General features: G+C 44.9%; 1 protein-coding gene across 1 annotated transcript in view; it reads left to right on the top strand.

Annotated features, from left to right (window-relative positions):
• The window catches only part of Ift43 (intraflagellar transport 43), a 79,242-nt gene that overhangs the window by 45,577 nt on the left and 21,580 nt on the right, over positions 1–12,085 (top strand). The gene's annotated exons all lie outside the window — the stretch shown is intronic.

Raw genomic sequence — 12,085 nt, 5'->3', positions numbered from 1 at the left:
CTCTTCAGCTTTCTTTAAACTAAGTGGTCTGGTCTGGAGGGAGCGTGCATGGAGGTAGAGCATGCCGAGCATGCATGAAGCCCTGTATTTATCCCCAGTGCTGCAAAACAAATGAACACAAAACCACTAAGCAGTCTCACAGGCCCATGCCAACTCAGAAAACCTGTGAGCATCTGACACACTTTCCTCATGGCTGCCAGGAATGGGTCATTTTAGCCCATGAGTCACTGCTTTGCACTGGAATGGTTGACTAACAGTGAGGTGGAAATAGGCTCTCCAGGCTTGGGCTGTGTATGAGAAAGCCCAGACGTACCACAGTGCATTCAGAATGAGCACACCATGGTGACTGCAGCCCAGCTTTGCCACAAAGAGTAGAAGAGGACTGGTGGACAGGGTGGGGAAGGGTCCAAGAACGGGGCTTGAGTTGCAAGTGACTCTTCATTTTTCAAGGAGTAGGAACCACTGAGGTGTTGACAGGTGTTTGAGCATGGTGCAAGGGATGCGTCGCAATACCACCTTTGAGTGGCTTTTTGACATGGCACAGTATTAGGCTATTTGCAGATGTGAAAAAAAATCCTTTTTTCCCAAGATAGAATCCTCTTTGTAGGATGTGAAAACTAACCAATCTTTCTCCTACTGTATTCTCAACACTCTCAGTCCTTCACTTCTGACACCAAGTACGTGGGGTTTTCTGCACATGCCTGATAATTCAGAGGACACCAGCTGGGCTCCTACAGCTTAGCTTAGGTACAGAAGTATCTGCTTGGAGTTGGTGCCAGATCCCACAGGGTAAGGGCTCAGTCCCACAAGGCTGCCCCCTCTTCAGAAGCCAATTGCCAGCCACGAGTTGCTTCTTGACCAACAAGCTATAAATCACGAGTTCCCACAATCTAACTTTCTGGGTCCAATTAATTTGCTAGAGCAGCTCACAGAACTCAGGGAAATGATTTACTTCCTATTGTGACTTCTTACAAAGCATAGTTTTAAAGGATATGGGTGAGCAGCTAGATGAAGAGATGCACAGGGCAGGGGTGGGAAGGAATCTGGGCTCAGGAACTTCTGTCCCCATTTTGTTGAGGCACTTCTCTTGTATCACACCAATGCATTCTTGCTCACTAAACTGGAAGCTCTCAGAACCTCGTTCTTTTGATTGTTTATGAAGGAGACTTCACTACATAGGCCTGATTGAGTCATTGGCCACTGGTGATCAACTCCACCTGAAGCCTTTCTCCCCTCCTTCAGAGGTCTAGGGCTGGGGGTGGGGTGTTGGGGGTGGTGACAATGAGCCCAACCAAAAAATATTCTATTCCCCAACCTCTCTCGCTGGGAGGCTGGGGAGTAGACATGCCACATTTCTGACCATGGGAAAAGATACAACAACTCCTACATCCCTGTCTCTCAGCTTCACAAAGCAAACTCTTGCTAATAAAGAGACTTTCACTTTTACCTCCACATCATTCTACATTTTTTGTACTTGGAAAACAAAAGTAAGGCCTGGAAGAGCACCCAGCTAGGGAATGATAAAAGTCTGATTTGAACTCAGGCCTCCGTCTTAGTTTCTTCTGCTGCTATAACAAAGTACACTAATGGGCTAGTCAAGAGATAGAGATTGGGAGAATGGTAGCTCAGGCCAGCCTGGGCAAAAAGTTAGCAAGATCCCATCTCAAAATAAGCCGTGTGTTTTGAGATGAGCCAGGTGCATGCCTGTCATCCCAACTACATAGGAGGCATAGGTAGGAGGATCTCAGTCCAAGGCCAGCTGTGACAAAAATGTGAAACCCTAACTGAAAAATAACCTAAAAGCAAAAAAGGGCTGAGAGCATGGCTCAAGTGGTAGAGTAGCTGCCTAGCAAGTGGGAGGCCCTGACTTCAAACCCAACCAATCAAAGAAGCAAACAAACAAAATGCCAAAGTACAATTGGCTGATTAATTTACAAATCATAGAAATTTATTTCTCACAGTTTTACAGGCTGAGAATTCAAGATGGGACACCAGTAGATTCCGTGTCTGGTAAGAGCAGCTGTCTGCTTCCAAGGTGGTGCCTTGTTGCTGTGTCCTCACATGGTAGAAGGCAGAGGGGCAAAAGGGCCTAATGAGTGTCTTCTAGTACTTTTGTAAGGCACTAATCACCTCCTGAAGGCCTCACCTCTTAAAACTGTTATGTCAGTGGTTAAGTTTCAGTGTGAATTTTGGAGAGGACTCTATATTCAAATGAGCTCTAGAGCCCATGCTTAGAACCTCTAGTTTTAAGCTAGCTGTCTAAATCAGGGCCCAAGATCAGAGCTCAGTGGGTATGCCTCAACTGACTTCCTTCCTCCCCTCTTTCCCTCCCAGTGTTTTGGTTTGTTTCCCTCCTGCCACATTGACTTAGGGGTCTTCAAACAAGCACATTATACTGTCTTTATTGAAATTTTAGAGTGGAGATAGACAAGTTGTGGAGAAGGGGCTGCTTGGGGGTTTTTAGAATAGAGGGTAGTAACAAGGGAGCAGATAGAGATAGGGGTCAGGATCAGGGAGGCAGGACTAGTGACCATTCACAGAACTAGGGAGAAACCTGAGCAGCAGTGTCTGCCCCTCAGTTTGGAAAGGGAGAAAATGGAGCCTTAGGAGGTTAAGTGGCTCCAAATTATAGAATCTTAGCGTTAGAACGGCCTTTAGATGTCACCTTGCCCTACTGCCCAAGGTCATGCAGCTAATTAGTATAATGGAATGTGCCTTGCATTCTACAGCCATGCCCATTCTCAAACCATGAGAGCTACTCACATTCATCTCAAGTTCATGAAAAGGCCATGCACTGTACTATTTGTTCAGGGGCACGTCTGTTAGAATAATCGTCTTTATTGCTGTCCTCTGGGACCCTCACAGAAATGAGGTGTTGATCATATGAAGCAATCTTATTGAACTTTTTCCTTAAAAAAACTTTTAAGGAAAAAAGTTGCGTCCCCTGAGTCAGCCAGGCTCTGCTAAAGGGGGACTGGCTGCCTTGCAGTGTGAACAGCTGGGAGCCAGGAGGGAATGGTGAGAGGTGCCAGCTATTGGTTAAAATTCTCCTGACAGAAGTGATCACCTTGTTCTCCCTTTGATGGATTCGTGAGCTCTCAAAACTAAAATGTATCAGTGAACATCATACCTTCCTCTTTCCTTTTCTTTTTAGTCCTTTACTGAGAAGTAATTGAGAGCAGTTTTAATATAAGCAGCAAGTTGGGCATATGTAGGCATAAATATGGAAATAGAGTCCCCTCCCATCACCTGAGTTTCTTCTGCTCTGGTGGGTTTGTCAGTGATTTTACTTCTTGACCCATGCTACCCCCAGCAGAGTTGGTTACTGGTGGCCTTGCCAGTATTTCTGTTTTCTTGGTGGTCATTATGCAAGAGGCTATGTTTTGAAGTGCCAGGGTGTCCTTGGTTTGTATTTACTGGAGATTCACCTGGGAGGGCCCTAAGTCTGCCGGGAGGCCACCACGTTACCCCATGGCCTCCCATTGGTAGCTGGAAGAGTGTTCCTCTAAGGGCCGAGGACTGTCTCTTTGCACCCCTCATCCCTCTAGCAAGACTCAGTGTATTCACTTTGTGGAGGACCACAGGATGTAAAAGAGGAGCAGAGAAAATAGGTTAGTGACTAGGAAGAAGTCTTTATAGGTTTCTCTGTTACCAAGCATTGAAAATTCTCTCTGGGAGAAGTAAAAGACACATCCCATCCAGTGATTTAGAAAGGATTGAAATCAGGGTTTCAAGAAGCATTGAGTTTTCCCCTGACTTGTAGTTGCCACATCCTGTCTTATTGCACTCTCCGTCCTCGCAGCTGTTTTCCACTGAGACTGGTGTTCTTTCCTATCAGCATTCAGAGCCTCTGACCATTCAGATGGAAGAGTCTCAGTGCACAGCAAGTATTTCTTCAATGCTTCTCCAGCCCTGCCGTCTTCCCTTTTCACATAGAGAACTTGTGGGCTTAGACCTTTGGCAGCCACCAGTATCTGTTTAACTACGATAAAATGAAATTTGAATTTTGAAAACTGTATCTTTATCATTATCTTCCCTGTGACTGATGATGCTAGCTTTCCATCAATACACAAACTTTTAAATAAAAGTTTTAAAGCAAAAGTAAGTCATCTATTTAAACAAAATATAGAGTAGGTGCAGAAAGTACACAGTGGTAGCAGAATTCGTGACTGTGGCACTGGAACATGGCAGACATAAGGGAAGTACTACTCTGCTGCAGTGCTAGCTGCGTTTCCTTCCTGCTGTCTTTTCAGTGGGAGGAATAACAATTCCTTCCACTTAGCTCTGCTGCGCTGCTTTACACTGCAGACTGGAGTTTCATATTATTCATACAAATTTCTCTTTATATACTGGCTTAAATGATTCGAAGAGTAAGAGAAAAAACCCAGTGAAAATTGATTTGCAGCCCTGGAGGTCCCTCTGGACCCTTGACCAGTGCCAGGGTGTGTATTTATAGAGTTGATACTGTGAGCAAGACCATCTTGTGCAAGTCTACCTGAATACCCAGCCTGCACTGATACCATTCTCATTTTCAGCCCACCTTGCTTGCGTGTTAGCCACAGCACATCTCCTGCCATTTTCTGCCCCCACCTGGTTCCCTCATGCCTCTGACCTTTATTCAGCCACTTTCCTTCTCCCTGTAGATTTTCTGTCTCTCTCACTTGGCAAGTCTTCCAGGAAGCCTCCCCAGATTCCCCCAACTAGAGTGGCTAGTTTGCTGTTTGGTGCTCCTGTGACATTTTGCTTACACTGATCTCACTTGTCCTAAAAGTTTGGGGCACAGTTGAGCCAGCAGCACAAACCAAGGGATTGTGTGGGACCTTGGCTTCTACATCCATCTCTGTGGCCAGCCCCATAGTCCCCAAGTCCGTATCTAGCAGCTGCATTGTTTGGATGGTGGTAGGGTATTTTGGGCCCTGCAGTATGAGTCTATGGAGGTTTTAGTGTTATTTCTATAATGTTCTTTTCTTACACAGATTATAAAATACTGACCAAAAGATCTCTAATTTCCAACACCTCCTTATTCCTAGTAGATAATTAGCAATCCAATAAAGGTTTCCTGAATAAAAGTGTTCATTTGAGATATCTAAGTTCCAAACTATAAACTTCCTGCTACTTTTTCCTAATATTGGGCATATTACACATTTTATATGGCCTCATAGTAGTTGTTAATTACTAAAACTGTTTCTGTATAGTTGAACCAAAAGCTCTGGTGAACTTTAGGAGTTACATTCAGAATAAAAATGTTATTTTTAATCTTTCCAGCAGGGGGCAGACTTCACCCAGGAATCACCATATAATTCACCACCTTGAAAAGTACAGGGCTGGAAGTCTGCAGATGGGACACACACATGGGTTTTCATCTTTCTACCAGATACCTTATTAATTCTGCCAGAACAAGATAATATGATCTAGTGGACCGAGAACCTAGGAGTGCCAAAATTTGGATGTTGGGGATTCTTGCTGGTCTTTAAAACAGAGAAAATAAAATATAATGGTTACTAATATATAGTGAACACTCACCACTTGAATGGCAAGAAGTAAGAGTCAAGGAGAGAGAGAGTGGGTACTTCGGCTTGCAGCAGAGATTTAAATAAGAAATGTGTTGGCTCAGGAGAACATGGGCTCATGAGTAAGATCTGGCTTTTCACTGGTATTATAGATGTGCTGTCCAGCTATTGCCTGCTACTGAATGGACACAGTGACCATGATCACAATGGCAGACTCTCCTTTCCTGGGGTCTCATTTGGCAGACCACAGTTTATAAAGTGGAGTCGGGAATTTGGATGTGCCAGGGACATGATCTGGGGCAAAGTTCCTTCTCTCTCTCAGGCCCAGGCCAAAGGTTCCTCAGTGAGGTTCAGAGGCAGTAGTGAGATTTTTACTGGAGGTTTTTAATTATAGGGAGAGAACACTTTGTAAGAAAACAGCATCTTGAACTCTTTCTTCCAGAGGGTTGCATGGTTTTAAAATGTGAAGTAGCTCTGGAGCTGGTTTAGTAGTTACTGTGGTTCTGCTGCCCCTTGTCAACTTCCCTTTATGATCTGGCCCTTGGATGCAGAATTTAGTTGTTTTACTATAGAGCAGGTGAGCGCCCTCCTGTGGCATTGGTTTCTCTCACCTGTAACAAGTTGTAGTCGTCACTGTTTGTCCAAACCCTTCCCATTCTTTCCTGGCCTGTGAGGGACAGGCTATCTGAGGGACTGTCAAGCTCCGGTGCCAGTGTGCTGATTCTGTCTTGCATCCAGGAGGTGAGTCTAGGGTCTAGCATGTGCCATGGATATTAAGTGGCTTCAAGGACACTTCCCCCCATTTATCCCAGTTATGTCCCCTGCTAAAATAGGTTAACAGTGTCTAATTAACCACTGAACATTGTCATGCTGCATAAAGATAGCAGCCCAACTCTCTTCTGAGCTGTGGTACTTTATCTCCATTTAGATCTCTGCAGTGTTCCATTAGGCACGAGAGGGACATTTCAGCTGGGGTGATATCTGCGTTAGGGCTGCCTTTCAGCCTACTCACGTAACCTGGAAGCAGCATTAGAGTCCTGGGTCTGGTTGCTTTGGGACTTCTTCCCCAAGAAGCTGGCAGGCTTCCTGTAGCTGGGGTGATAGCCACTCACTGGTCCCACAGATGTGGTCTTTTTTGTGTGGACTCTTGATCATGATTGTTAGACCAGGCCCCAGGGCAGCAGTGGGGACAGCAAGGACAGACTCTGCAGAAAGGGAGGGTTTCCATTTCACAGTGCATCTCTACCATTGAGCCTGCCAGGCTCCATGTGGCTGCAGTCACAGGATCAGGCTTGTCCTCAGTGGACCAAATGAATGTCAGTGTGGTCTCTGAATGCCAAAGAAAGGGGTTGCATTTAAGTAAGAAATGCAAAAGGGAGGGAATGAGGAGGGGGAGGTGACTTAACTAGACAGGATCTCTCTCTCTCTCTCTCTTTTTTTTTTGCCATAATGCAAGCTGTTGTATTATAAATAAAACATGCAAAATAAAACACAGAACAGTTAAGTGTTAACTACCCCAGAGTGTCAGGTAAATCTGTAGCCTTACTGTTAAGTTAAAAGCATGTCCCCATCATGGAAATATTAATTGGATTCAAAGCAGAGTCCATGGAAGGAGCATTTCTGTCCGCTTATGGCTGCCCACATGTCTCTGTTGGTAGGGGTTCAAAATTGGGCTTTGGAGTCAAACAGACGAGGCTTGTGTCCCAGCCCCAATGCTTTCCAGCTGAGTGGCCTTAGGCAACTTACTGTATTTCTCTGAACCAGTCTCCTCACCCGTGAATGGAAGAAATTAAATAACAGACTGTGGTCATTCAGTAGCATCAGGTACAATGTAACATATGTTTTATTATAATAATAGTAACATGTACATAATACAGTGTTAGTGCCTGGTGCTCAACAGGCCCAATAAAATGCTGACCACTCTCACTAACAGCTGTCATCCTTTCTATGGCAGTTTGTTGGGAAGGGCTGGCTGGAGCCAGGAACGGACTTTCCCCTGAGGATCAAGAGTGGGTGCATCAAAGGCCAGGCAGTGAAGTGGTACATGCCTGTCCCAGCTACTGAGGAAGCAGAGACAAAAGGATCAAATTTCCAGACCAGCCTGGGCAAAGCTAGCAAGACCCTATCTCAACAAGAAGCCAGGCATGGTATTGTGCTCTGTAATCCCAGTTATTACTGAGGTAGAAATAAGAGGACTGTGGTCCAAAAGGCCAGCCTGGGTAAAGTTAGCTCAAGACCATCTGGAAAACAAATTAAAAGCCGAAGCGCTGGGATGTGGCTCGAGTGGTAGAGCACCCGAGTGCAACTCCAGAAAGGCAGAAAAACCACAAATAAATGGCTGTGTTCAAGCTGAGGAGGAGCGAGGGGAGAAACCAATGGGTCAGACAGAACTTGGGTGCAAACCAGCAGGGGACTGATTAAGTGCTGGCCTGAGGAACTGGGATTTAAGTGAAGGTGGCAATAGGAAAACAATTTTAAAAACCTCTTCCTGAAGTCAGGTCTGGTGGCTCACACCTCTAATCCCAGGTACTTTGGAGGATCTTGAGTTTGGGGCCAACCCCTGTCAAAGTTAGTGAGACTTTGTCTCAAAAACAAAATACAAAAAAAAAACCCAAAAAACCCAGAGGCCTAGGACTGACACATGTGGTGGAGCTTGCCTAGCATGCACGAAGCCCTGGGTTTAATCCCCATTACAGGAAGGGAGAGAGGGCTGCATCACAGAAGCTGATGTTTAAAGAGTCTGGCAGCTTCATGACTAAGCATTTTTGACAACTGTCAAAGAGTCACAGTGAGATGGCTACTGACCAGGTCAGGAAAAGAAAGAGTGTCCTTACTCCTGTCACCTGAGTCCACAAAGTGGGAGGCCAGGGAAGATATTTACTCTCATGTCCAGAGGCAAAGAAAGCTGCATTCTGCAGAATGGCCAAAGCCATCAGCAAGTGATGGAGGAGAAACCTGGCATTTAATTAGTTTTTCAAAGTGCTGGTTCAGCAGCCTCTCTGCTTTACATTTTGCATATTGAACGAGCTCATCTAATGGGGTCTGAGCTGCTCTGGCCTGCTGTGGTGTCAAGTTCCTACTTGGTTTGTAAGAACACAATGAACTCTGGTGTCTGAGTCTCAGGAACTCAGCTCAGCCACAGAGGCTTCACTCTGTGGTCCATTTGGGCCCCTGGCCATTTCCTCCTCTCCAGCTTTTAGATCAAATCCACATTCATTAACGCTGCTGGTGGAAGAAAGTAGGCAACTCAGGAGAGGGAAGGGAAGTTTCAGTTTTGTTGCTTAGCAACTGGAGTGTCCAGCCTCATGTCTGGAGTGAGGTCAGGGCAGTGATTCTCATAGCTGTGACTAGGGCCCATTTCTAGAAATTACTACAGGTGGGGAGGCTAGCACATGTCCATTGAAAGAGCTTTACAGGTGTGATTCTGTTGTATGCCACTGGTCAAGAATTACCTGTTTAAAGAATTCTTTCCAGCTTTCAGTTCTCCATACCATCTATTGCTTTCTACAAGTAGGGAGAGTCAAGAAGGGACTGTCTGCACAGGAAATGCACACAGATACCTGGGTGCTCCAGGGACTTCTTTTGACAAGACTGGAGGCAACACGTTTGGAACCTAGGGTGAAAATTGAGAGAAGCAGGGTCTAGTTTCTGCCTCATTGCTAACTAACTCTGTGATTTGAGGGAGGCCATGGCTATAGTCACAGTGCCCAGTGTTCCTGGGCAGTGTGACTGGGCAGTGTAAATGCTACTGCTGTAATGTACCATCTCTTTTCCAGATCTCAACTGACATAGTGCTGATAGATGTGGAAGTCTCCGGACAGTTGAAAAGTGCTGTCTGTGTGAGGTGGTCTTACTAGGATTATGACCATCTTCAGGTTCCCAGCCTCTAACTGGCCACTTCTGGGGAATAAGCCTTGAGGCCCCTGGGAAGTAATGGATGGGAAGCCCAAGGTTGTGCTGACCACAGCTCTACAGACTGCCTGGCCACGGCCTCAGCAGCAGACTCAGACTCCTCAGAATTTGGGGAAGAGGCATGTCTGTGTGGAGAACCCACAATTCCTTACCTCAGCCTCTGCTTCTACACAGTCTGCATGAGGGAGGACCTCAGCCCCAAATCCTCTGCTTAGCCAGCCTGATGAGCTGTGGTAGTCCACTGTGTTTTAGGTTTCTGTTTGACTGTTTGTTTTTAACCTGACACCAATAATTTAAAAATACACCTTATATTATGACAGGTTACACATGCATATAAAATTGAAAGCAAAATTTTGCAATACACTTTCTTTTCTATGCTATAAAAAAGAATTAAAAAAGCAAAAGAAAATGAAAAAGAAGAGGAAGAAAGGGACACTGGTGGTATTCTGCTAAATTGATTTCATGTCTCAGTAATAGTTATGACCTATAGCTTAAAAAACATTGGGCTATGTTTGTGTCTTCTGAGCTCCATATCTGAGTGTTACCTAAGATGCCTTTGGGGGACCAGGCAGATAAAGTAAATCTGCAAAGTGAGGGTTTTTTTCAGATTATATTGCTGAGACACATATATGGATTATTTGCACGTTTGTATTTCTATAGAAAAATACACTCTCTACCAGTTCTAAAACAAGCTTCCCACTCAGTCTTCCTTTGACTTTCTCACATTTTTTTCTTACTACTCAGAAGGTGGCCTTGGCAGGTCTCAGGTGTTCTTCAGTTGTAGTCCTTTGACGTGGCTCAGACATTGGAATCTCACAGAGAAGCCCCATGGAGGTGGCACCCAGGGGACCTAGCTGCAGTTCACCTTGGCTGCCCTTGGCTGCTTTCTTCCCACCGCCCTCTTACCTTTAACTGCTCAGGCTCCTTGCTTGCCATTTCAGAGTCTGGGAGATTGTGCTCATCAGCTTTCCTTTGCTGGGACAAAATACTTCAGATAACGAACTTAAAAGGATGAAATGTTTATTTTGGCTCGTGGTTTCAGAGGTTTCAGTTAGTCCGTGGTCGCTTGGCCCTGTTGCTTTGGGCCCATGGTGGCACAATGTAGTATTATGACAGGGGCACATGGTAGGAGATACTGTTCATGTCATGGTGACCAGGAAGGAGAGGGCGAGGGAGAAGAGATGAGAGAAGAGACAAGCCCTCAATATCCCCTTGACCTAATTTCTTTCCACTAGGGTCCTACCTTCTTAAGGTTCTACCACCTCCAAACAGCACCACAGTCTAGTAACCACGCCTTTAACACATGGGGCTTTGGAGGACATTTAAGATCTAAACCATAACATAGATCCCCTGTTCTTCCAATATCTCCTCATTCTCTGCTCCCTCCTGACTTCAGCCATCACTTTCTGCTTTAAAAAAAAAAAGTACAGTTGATATAGTCTAAATTTAATTTTTGAATTATTTTATATGACAAAAAATTAATTTATGATTACACTGTTGAGGAGAGGGGTTTCTTATATCTTACAGGAATTGGTGGCTCCAATGCAGCTCTTACTGGTAAGGTTTGCAGACCTGCACTGTAAGGTCATTCTCATGTATCCTGCCTCTGGGCCCTTATGACATTGCCACCATCTCTTACACCTGCTCATCATGGTGCTAGATTTCTGGCTGAAAATAATGTATTTAAAGCAACAACAACAACAGCAACAACAAAACCCCTCTGTTACTGTGGGACTTTTCAGACATACAGTAGTGTAATCAACATGTACCCAAAACACAACAATTGTCAATCTCAGAAAAGTTTTGATCAGTATTTCTTGGAATGTCAGTAGTAACAGACATAGATAGAGTAGAATTACCTGGAAATGTGCCTAAAATGCTTCATCCTGCCCTGGGGGTGTGACTCAGTGAAAGAGCACCCAGCTAGTATCTGTTAGACCTGGAATTTGATCCCAAATACTGCAAAACAATAACAACAACAACAACAATGATAATAATGGGTAGTCCTGGGCTCCCATCCCAGCTGATTCAAAAGTCTCTTACTGCTAATTCCAGTAATCTGCATATCTAACAGGCTTCTCAGATGGTTTTTACACCACTGATGTGTGAGAACTGCTGCCTTAAGTAAAGATGTATCACCCAGGCATCCTGGTTCTCATGGAATGTCTTAGGCTTACTCCTTACCCAACACCTGTCAAGAGGTCTCTGGCCTTTCATTCAGATGAGACAGGAGAACACTTACCAGGCCTCCTGCCTGAACTGCCCTGCAGGTTGAACTGAGGTCAGTGCATACCCCTTTGCTCCAGGCAAGCTGTGACAACTCACAGCACCAAATAAGACCCTGAGCCTCAGACATGAGAAAATGCTCTTATCAACAACAGTCAGTTCATTGCTGAAAGAGGGGAGGATGCAGTATCATCTGTATTCATTTGAGTTTTAAGCTTCTTGCTGAACCTGCACTTAAACTCAGTGATTTCATTTGGAGTTACACTGAGATAAGGCTCTGAGAAGGCCCACCGTGTCTTTAGCTCATTCATGCAAGTTATGGAACTTGGTCTATAAAGAGGAATTCAGACAATCAGAGCCCTTGGGTGTTCTAATTTGCCCCTACTTTTGAAACTTTTCCTCCAGGACCCTACCCAATATGTAAGACTCAGGTTCAT

The sequence above is a fragment of the Castor canadensis genome, chromosome 3 (genome assembly GCF_047511655.1).
Source record: "Castor canadensis chromosome 3, mCasCan1.hap1v2, whole genome shotgun sequence".
Taxonomy (NCBI): domain Eukaryota; kingdom Metazoa; phylum Chordata; class Mammalia; order Rodentia; family Castoridae; genus Castor; species Castor canadensis.
Note: the sequence above shows the minus strand (reverse complement) of the source record. Positions and strands in the feature narration are given on the sequence as shown.